This window comes from Nicotiana tabacum, chromosome 5, assembly GCF_000715075.1.
Source record: "Nicotiana tabacum cultivar K326 chromosome 5, ASM71507v2, whole genome shotgun sequence".
Taxonomy (NCBI): Eukaryota; Viridiplantae; Streptophyta; class Magnoliopsida; order Solanales; family Solanaceae; genus Nicotiana; species Nicotiana tabacum.
The window spans coordinates 61,188,049-61,198,420 of record NC_134084.1 but is presented as its reverse complement, the minus strand read 5'-3'; the positions used below and the strand labels follow the sequence as shown (position 1 = coordinate 61,198,420).

The 10,372-nt window shown below is 36.1% G+C and overlaps 1 long non-coding RNA gene across 1 annotated transcript; it reads right to left on the bottom strand.

Moving 5' to 3' along the window:
• Positions 1–773: 773 nt before the first annotated feature.
• On the bottom strand, positions 774–9,442 carry LOC142181157 (uncharacterized). The gene is made up of 2 exons (XR_012709543.1): positions 9,151–9,442; positions 774–1,040 (listed from the first exon to the last, which is right to left on the bottom strand). It is a non-coding gene; the product is annotated as an uncharacterized LOC142181157 (long non-coding RNA).
• Between the last annotated feature and the right edge of the window lie 930 nt (positions 9,443–10,372).

Below are 10,372 nucleotides of genomic sequence, written 5' to 3'. Positions count from 1 at the left end.
TTTTTTTTGATCTACCGTTGTCATCCATGTATCATATCTTACTGATACTGCTTCATTAAATCTTTTAATATTTCCCTGCTAATATTTCTATCTATCACTTTATTATGAAAACTTTAACAAGACATTCTTTTGCTTTTAGCTCCCCTTCCTCCATCTACTGGCTCTTTGGGTTGCCTAAGATTCTCTCTACTAGGGACGAGAGCCACATTAAGGTAATATTTACCCATTCCAGGATTCTAGTACCTATCTTTGTAGTACACATATCTAGTTGTACTATTTTAGAGTACACTATCTGGGTGTCTCACAAGGAGATCTATTAGCACATTCGAAATATACTTCGGAAATGTCAACTAATGCAAGCAATCCATTAACCAATTTGGGTTACCCTAACCCCAGCTGGATCCTGATATTCGTCCTCCTCTTATACTACTTCTGTTAGCTTTTATATGGCATAAATAAGATGGGTGTGGCCGGTTGTACATACATTTATCACTGTTGAAGGCAACTCAAAAAGCTTATATCTCCCTTCCTAAATGGTAAATAATGATAATCTTTATTAACTGGGTACCTCGTACCCTTCTTTGTTGAAGCCACTTCTTTTGCTTGTTGAAATTTGTATCTACCTTTCGATTATGTTATTCCTTTTTACCATAAGAGTGGATAAGTATCTGTCACGACCCAAACCGATGGGCCGCGATGGGCACCCGATACCTTACTCAACCGAGTACCAATGTAACGTATCTTTCTTATTACATCATCATATACACGTGACATACGAGCCTAATAGGCCAACATAATCATTTATAAACTCAAAACATAGGCCGGCAAGGCCGTACAATCTTTCACGTACACGACATATGTCTACCAGCCTCTAAGAATACATAAATGTCATATAGGTCGGGACAAAGTCCCACCATACCAAACAATACACATCTAAATCATACTAACCAAATACGCAACTCCGAAGCAAATGGAGCGCACCACCATCTTTCGCTGAGCTGATAGCCTACTTGGAGGGCTCTCGGCCGGTCTATCAGGGCCTGCGGGCATGAAACGCAGCGTCCCCAGGCAAAAGGAACGTCAGTACGAAATAATGTACTGAGTATGTAAGGCAATATACTAAAAGCTGAAACTGAACTGATAATATAATAACTGCAAATAGTTGGAAGTCAAAGATAATCTGAAGATATGCTTACCTGCTGATACTGACTCAATTCTCTCAATATAGTAAGTAAAATAGTTGTCCGGCCCTACAAGGCTCGGTATACATATATATATCTGCTCTGTCGTAGTAGGCTCGCTCATAAGTGCTCGGCCATACTAGGATCTGTATCTCGACCAACTGGGCTCGATCATATGCGCTCGGCCACAGTAGGATCGGTATATAACTTACCATCTGATCAGAGGTTGCCCAATAGGGGCCTGCCCATCGATTATAGCTCGATGGTAATAAAAACTTTTAATACTGTATATATGTAACTTTTCTGCTCTCTTGACTGGAAGAAGGAAATACTCAACTGAATATGAAGTCCTGATAAGAAGAATGTGGTAATTTACAATACTAGGAAAATATTAACCTCCTGCATGTATTTAAAGTAGTTGCCTATGATAACATTTGCAGTACTATCATATATGAGCCTTTTGTCAACCTAAATTTCTTAATCATATGACGAAGGCAGTAGTATTTCCCAGGAGGTTGCACCTAATTTTGTGCATAAGACTAACTTATATTGGGTTCTTTATTTGTTTCACTTCTTTCTAGGAATATCATGGATACCTTTAATTGAAAAGGTTTTGTTGTACATTCAAACATGAAATGCAAATTAACAATTGGTTTTATGAACACGCTTCCCGTTAGTAGAGGGAAAAGTATATATATAGGACTACTTCTTTAAATAGACAAATATACGTAAATTCAGGGATATGAATTTTTCTCTATACCTCTACTTTACCCATTATTAATGTTGACTCCTACAGTACATTATTATGTCCTATTGTTTCATGGGATTAATTGCTCGCCAACTATTTACACGGAAGAACTACAAGTAAGATTTTAACTAGCTTAGAGATCTGATTGATTAAATAATATATAATAATAACCTATCTAATTATGTTAGTGTCATATGAAAAAAGCTTTCATTTATCCTAAGTTGCTTCTAGTACCGAACCTTTCATTAACCTTAAAAATTGAACATTTCCTTATATGTCTTGTACAACGTAAAACGGGTAGTAGGATGTATTGTTATCAAACTCAAGTAATTACGGGGTCATGCCAAATAAAAGAAGAGCTTAGCCTTAACATACATGTTCCTGGAATTTATTTGAACAATATTGTTGTTGTTCTTTGAATTTCCAATCGAATATTGGCTAAATAATTTGGACAAAACAACTCTGTTGCAAGTTCTTGGATTTTAAAATCCACGGCAGAATTTTTTTGATTAACCTAGGGAACTTTGGATGAACTAGAAATGCCTCTTGTCTTAAATGCCAAAGTATTGCTTCTGCTATTCACGTTAGTTGGTAGAATGATGGCCTTTGATTCTTTAAGTGAAATGCTTTCTTTTGTCTCATTTTGATTTGATAAAGATAACCATAAAGTCTTGATAAGACTTTCAAATTGTGCTTTTGACACCTATTAAAGGTGATTGATGAATCACTTTGACAAAGAGAGGGGGCTGCCACGTACCTCCTTGAGAGGTGATTTTTTTGTTAAGTTTATCCACTTATTAGTTAATCGGGTAATGTTTCGTTACCCGGTAATTAATCTATTAACCGCATAATTCAAGAATTTTCACAAATTACTTAAAATTTTATTTATTTTTAAAATACTTCATATATACTTTATATATTACACTACCGTGGTCATATGATATCTCGCATGAAAAAGTTCTAAGATAAAGAAGTCTTTGAAAAATGGTGAGTTCCACCGTTCTTAGCAAGCCTAAATCCAAAGGCTTGAGTTTCAAAAATGATTTCTCTAGTTTCAAAATGCATTCTTTAAGTGTCTTGGTTGGTAGACCCCATTTATAATTAATGCTTAGCAAGACTTCTTGCTCCCAAAGTATGACACCAACGTAGCACACATATTAGTCATAGTTTAGTTTAGTTGTCATGGTCCCACGTGGACAAGACAATTCCTACACTTACCCACTTAAATGAATAATTAACCAATTATCTCAAATTAGTTAAAATACTACTCACTTTTAATACACTTTATATACTTTACTATCATGGTCATGTGGTACCTTACATGGTAGTATTTCATAATTATCGTGTATTATTGCTCGACCCTTATTTTATTCCAAATTGACCACTTTCAACGAAACTTATTTTCTTTAATCCGTGTACCCCCTTATTCTTCATAACACTTATTTATTGCTTGCTATAAATAGCGCAAGTACGTTAACATCAAGATGATCTCATCCCCGAGTCTTACATCGGTTAACTGAAAATAAAATTTTAACGTACAATACTTTAGGGTGCAACATCATCGTAACTTAACACTGCAAAACGTGACATCACCGTTATGCAATACTGCAGGACGTGACACCTCACTTCGGGCTCTCATTAACTTATTTATGGTGTATTTTCATGTACGAAAATAGGGGGTGTAACATCATTCCCCCTTTGGAACATTCGTCCTCGAATGTTGACTGATATGCTTATCGTTCTCATATCCCATAGCTCTTGCGAATACTTTAGTAGTCCTCTTGCCATCTAGGCAACTGTTCTGTGAATAAGTCCAAAGGTCAGGGTATTACCCCCTTTAGGCCTCTTTCCCATGCCATGACTTGTGATCAAATACTTTCCCATCTCATAACTGTTGCTACCTCCCATCATGCATCTCCTACGATACTAACCATGTATGTGTCCTTATGCAACTCTCCTTTCCTTTTTCCTCTAGTTTTTAGCCAATCCTGAATTTCTTTGCTTGGTATTTTGTCGAACTTACGATACTGCTATATCTTATTTTATAGACATGGTTATCCATTCGTATGACTTTACTGCATCTACATAGGTCATACTATACCATAACACTTACCTCGATTTCTCGTTACTGAGGTCTGCTACATAATCTCAGGTTACTTTCATTGCTTATCTCGTACGTATAAATCTATGTCCTTTAATGCCTCCACATTACTGTTCATCTTTAAGAATGACGGCCTAATCTCTTCTCACACTTTATAACTTTTACCCATCCATTATTGATTCACCTCAATTTTGATCCATAGTCCACCCTTGATAACTTAACATTTTAAGTAATATTACTGCTAGGATTCATGTTTTATCGAGGAACATCTGAAATGATTAGATTGATCCACCTGGGGCGATACCCTGCTTTCATAACCGTATCTCATGGCATCCCAATGTGATTTACTTATGTGGGTATTTTAATCTCGTACAATCCATGAAAGCCTCTTCAATCATTACTCACTCGAAAGCCTAAACGTCATCCTTTATCCATCATAATTATACCTTCATTGTACTATCAGGGCAGCATTCCATCTTTTCTAAATGTTACTAGTCTTAGATTCCTTTTAATTCATTCAGGCTATACTGAGCTTTCTATAACTTAGAGAAACCATCAGCTCTTCTTGTTTTCATGGGCTTAATCCCTAGGACTTATCCATTCTCGTCACCTTCTCACTCGCCTTCTCTTATCCTTATTCTAATCTTCCTAAAACCTTGTCGCTATCATTCCTGGATATTGAATCCCGCGCTTATAGTCTCTTTTCTGCAGTACAGACTATTCATAACTTTCTGTATTTGAGTATCATGTATGTTGTTCACCTTTTCCTTACTTACTTAAAATCTCACATTGTATCTTCTATCTCTTTCATGACCTCCCTTCCACATAGATACAATTCACGTCTATACTTGAAGCTTTATTATAATTTTTTTTTACACCTTTGGTGCATACACAATCCGGTGGGAGCTTCGTACTGACTTCTTATTAGGATGGTACTTCTTCTAACTGGCTTCCTTGTAGAGCCATTATAGATTATAGTCGTTGTGTTGTTTCTATTGAACGTCTGCTATTAAGAGCTATTCTGTCATCTTCTCCAGCACAACTTCTATAATTTTTCTAGGTCCAATAATCAGATTCTTGATTTACTTCGGTGATGTAATTCTTTAGTTTCCTCTTCCTTCTGATTAGCCTTTACATAGGCTTAAGCTATCTTCCGATCTGTGGCTCATGGTATCAGTTATTACCTTAACCTTTCATGGGCGTTATGGAATACCCATAATACCATCATCCAACAATTCAATCCTTTTTCTATAACCTGAACTTAATTCCTTATTTTCAACTTATACCAGAGTCTCTTACGGCTATACGATTTCCATATATATGCTCCATGGATAATTTTCTAAAATCTTGAGTGCATAATAATGTGACTAACTTAGGATCATTGATCAAATAATTCCTTTCGTTCCTTCTCATATTTCTTTTAACGTAAGCTTTTACCTTTCCTTATCTTTCTTCCTCCTTGTTGCGTGTATACTTTGCTTAGCTTAGTCTCCCACGCTTGCCGGAAATTCCGTACAACTCATATGATCTTCGAATATTTCTTTTGATTTACTTCCCGTTCACTACCCACGGTAGATTCCTCTTTCTTATGGATGACGTACACTGTTGTTGTTAAATTATTGTTACAAGACCATTTTCTCTTTAGGTCACTGTGATTAGGTTGAAGCCTTTTTCCTCATTTCCTCAACTAGTCCTTTATTGTAGTACTTAGGGAAGACCCTCTAACTCTTGTAAAGATGTGAACTTATTATACCGTATTCCCAATAGAATTTTTGATGTTCGTGCTTGCACAATATTCTTGAATTGTATCGCATCTGTAAGATTTGGATAAGTGCCATCTCATTCCTCTTTCATTTATCGCATTCTTCCTTTACCATTCCATATTAACTAGAACCACTTAATTCTGACTTAATGCCACATCACTCCATATTCCCCCCTTTAGGGGAGTGTTAAGAGTTGGAGCTACGACGACCTGCCTATAGATGTTTCACCTTTTCATCTTTGGCATCCTTTCACATCATCGATGACCCTTACTCTCCTTGCAGTAATCCTTCTGTACCAATGAAAATAAAATTTCTTACTCACGACGGTGACACTTAGTGTAACTGGCTCATACATTCCCTTAAGATTAACTTCGCTTCCATTGCTTGCTTTAGTGAAGCGTCTTCCTGAGTGATCATTCTCAGAATTTCTCATGAATCTTCTTTCATTGTCCATTCTATTACTGCCGGAACAAAATCTAAAATTACCATTATGCTGAGTACTTTCCAATCATTCAGTCCCTAATTCATATTTAGTTTATCAGGTTTACCAGCCCATACTAATTTCTATTACTTTGGGGTTTAACTTTTCCTTTTGGTGATTACATTAGAGTTGCGAACTTATTTCTCGAAGTGGGGATATGACTTTATGGGCTATATTCTTTCATTGTCTCAAGGCCTGTCATCTTTTGTCTTTCCTCTCACTTGACTGTAAATACTGTAATACTGTCATCATTTTTGTTGACCTACCGTTAACATCCGTGTATCATATTTTACTCATAATGCTTCATTAACTCTATTCTCATCTCCCGCTAATTATCTATGTCTACTGCTTTATTCTAAAAACTCGAACAAAACTTTCTTTTTTCCTCTAGATCCCTTTGCTCCATCCCTTTACTTTCAATTGCCTAGCATTCTTTCTTTACTGGGGCGGGAGCCACACTAAGATAATATTATTCCTTCAAGGCTTATAGTACATGTCTTTGTAGTACTCATATCTGGCTGCACTATTTTAGAGTGCACTATCTAGGTGTCTCATAAAGAGATCTATTAGCACATTTGAAATATTCTTCGGAGATATCAACTGACGCAATCAATTCATCCATCATATCTTCTTATACTACTTTTGTTAACCCCCATAGGGCATATCTGGAAGAGGTACAACCAATTGTATATACCTCTGTTACTATTGAATATAATTCAAAAGGCTTAGGTTCATCTGCCTCAATTATAACCTTTGTTAATTGGGCGCCTTGTACCCTTCTTCATCTTGCTTCTTTTACTTGCTGAAACTTGTACTTATCTTCTTAATTTCTCATTGTCCTTTACCATAAAGATGGGATAGACATTCTTGCCTTGAGGCTTCTTATCAAGAGTCTTACACCTTTCAGCACACACATGATCTGCTGAAGATCTCATATTTACTTATCATAAGCATCATACAAAGTTGAGCTCCACTAATCCAACACTTCCACAGCTATAGCTCTTATCGATCATCTTTCTGAACGTAGACATTGTCTTATTATGAATAAAAATAGAAGCTCGGGACTTGAATTCTTATAAGTGTGCTCTACCACACGATTTAGAGTAAGAAGAAAGAGTGACAGTCTTAAATACCCTGTAGCCTCCTGCTTGTAAGTGTGGTGCACAACACACCCATAAACAAGACTCTACTAGACACGGCTTATAGACTTCCTAGGACAGAACTGCTCTGATACCACTTTTGTCACAACCCAAACCGATGGGCCGCGACGGGCACCCGATACCTTACTCAACCGAGTACCAATGTAACGTATCTTTCTTATTAAATCATCATATACACGTGACATACGGGCCTAATAGGCCAACATAATCATTTATAAACTCAAAACATAGGCCGGCAAGGCCGTACAATCTTTCACGTACACGACATATGTCTATCAGCCTCTAAGAATACATAAATGTCATATAGGTCGGGACAGAGTCCCGCCATACCAAACAATACACATCAAAATCATACTAACCTAATACACAACTTCGAAGCAAATAGAGCGCACCACCATCTTTCGCTAAGCTGATAGCCTACTTGGAGGGCTCTCGGCCGGTCTATCAGGGCATGCAGGCATGAAACGCAACGTCCCCAGGCAAAAGGAACGTCGGTACGAAATAATGTACTGAGTATGTAAGGCAATATACTAAAAGTTGAAACTAAACTGATAATATAATAACTGCAAGTAGTTGGAAGTCAAAGATAATCTGAAGATATGCTTACCTACTGATACTGACTCAATTCTCTCAATATAGTAAGTAAAATAGTTGTCCGGCCTTATAAGGCTCGGTATACATATATATATCTGCTCTGCCGTAGTAGGCTCGCTCATAAGCGCTCGGCCATACTAGGATCTGTATCTCGACCAACTGGGCTCGCTCATATGCGCTCGACCACAGTAGAATCGGTATATAACTTACCATCTGATCAGAGGTTGCCCAATAGGGGCCTGCCCATCGATTATAGCTCGATGGTAATAAAAATACTTTTAATACTGTATATATGTAACTTCTCTGCTCTCTTGACTGGAAGAAGGAAATACTCAACTGAATATGAAGTCCTGATAAGAAGAATGTGGTAATTTACAAAACTAGAAAATATTAACCTCCTGCATGTATTTAAAGTAGTTGCCTATGATAACATTTGCAATACTAATCATATATGAGCCTTTTGTCAACCTAAATTTCTTAATCATATGACGAAGGCAGTAGTATTTCCCAGGAGGTTGCACCTAATTTTGTGCATAAGACTAACTTATATTGGGTTCTTTATTTGTTTCACTTCTTTCTACGAATATCATGGATACCTTTAATTGAAAAGGTGTGGTTGTACATTCAAACATGAAATGCAAATTAACAATTGGTTTTATGAACACGCTTCCCGTTAGTAGAGGGAAAAGTATATATATAGGACTACTTCTTTAAATAGACAAATATACGTAAATTCAGGGATATGAATTTTTCTCTATACCTCTACTTTACCCATTATTAATGTTGACTCATACAGTACATTATTATGTCCTATTGTTTCATGGGATTAATTGCTCGCCAACTATTTACACGTAAGAACTACAAGTAAGATTTTAACTAGCTTAGAGATCTGATTGATTAAATAATATATAATAATATCCTATCTAATTATGTTAGTGTCATACGAAAAAGCTTTCATTTATCCTAAGTTGCTGCTAGTACCGAACCTTTCATTAACCTTAAAAATTGAACATTTCCTTATATGTCTTGTACAACATAAAACGGGTAGTAGGATGTATTGTTATCAAACTCAAGTAATTACGGGGTCATGCCAAATGAAAGAAGAGCTTAGCCTTAACATACCTGTTCCTGGAATTTATTTGAACAATATTGTTGTTGTTCTTTGAATTTCCAATGGAATCTTGGCTAAATAATTTGGACTAAACAACTCTGTTCCAAGTTCTTGGATTTTAAAATCCACGGCAGAATTTTTTTGATTAACCTAGGGAACTTTGGATGAACTAGAAATGCCTCTTGGCTTAAATGCCAAAGTATTGCTTCTGCTATTCACGTTAGTTGGTAGAATAATGGCCTTTGATCCTTTAAGTGAAATGCTTTCTTTTGTCTCATTTTGATTTGATAAAGGTAACCATAAAGTCTTGATAAGACTTTCAAATTGTGCTTTTGACACCTATTAAAGGTGATTGATAAATCACTTTGATAAAGAGAGGGGGCTGCCACGTACCTCCTTGAGAGGTGAATTTTTTGTTAAGTTTATCCACTTATTAGTTAATCGGGTAATGTTTCGTTACCCGGTAATTAATCTATTACCCGCATAATTCAAAAATTATCACAAATTACTTAAAATTTTATTTATTTTTAAAATACTTCATATATACTTTATATATTACACTACCATGGTCATATGATATCTCGCATGAAAAAGTTCTAAGATAAAGAGGTCTTTGAAAAATGGTGAGTTCCACCGTTCTTAGCAAGCCTAAATCCAAAGGCTTGAGTTTCAAAAATGATTTCTCTAGTTTCAAAATGAATTCTTTAAGTGTCTTGGTTGGTAGGCCCCATTTATAATTAATGCTTAGCAAGACTTCTTGCTCCCAAAGTATGACACCAACGTAGCACACATATTAGTCATAGTTTAGTTTAGTTGTCATGGTCCCACGTGGACAAGACAATTCCTACACTTACCCACTTAAATGAATAATTAACCAATTATCTCAAATTAGTTAAAATACTACTCACTTTTAATACACTTTATATACTTTACTATCATGGTCATGTGGTACCTTACATGGTAGTATTTCATAATTATCGTGTATTATTGCTCGACCCTTATTTTATTCCAAATTGACCACTTTCAACGAAACTTGTTTTCTTTAATCCGTGTACCCCCTTATTCTTCATAACACTTATTTATTGCTTGCTATAAATAGCGCAAGTACGTTAACGTCAAGATGATCTCATCCCCGAGTCTTACATCGGTTAACTGAAAATAAAATTTTAACGTACAATACTTTAGGGTGCAACATCATCGTAACTTAGCACTGCAAAACGTGACATCACCGTA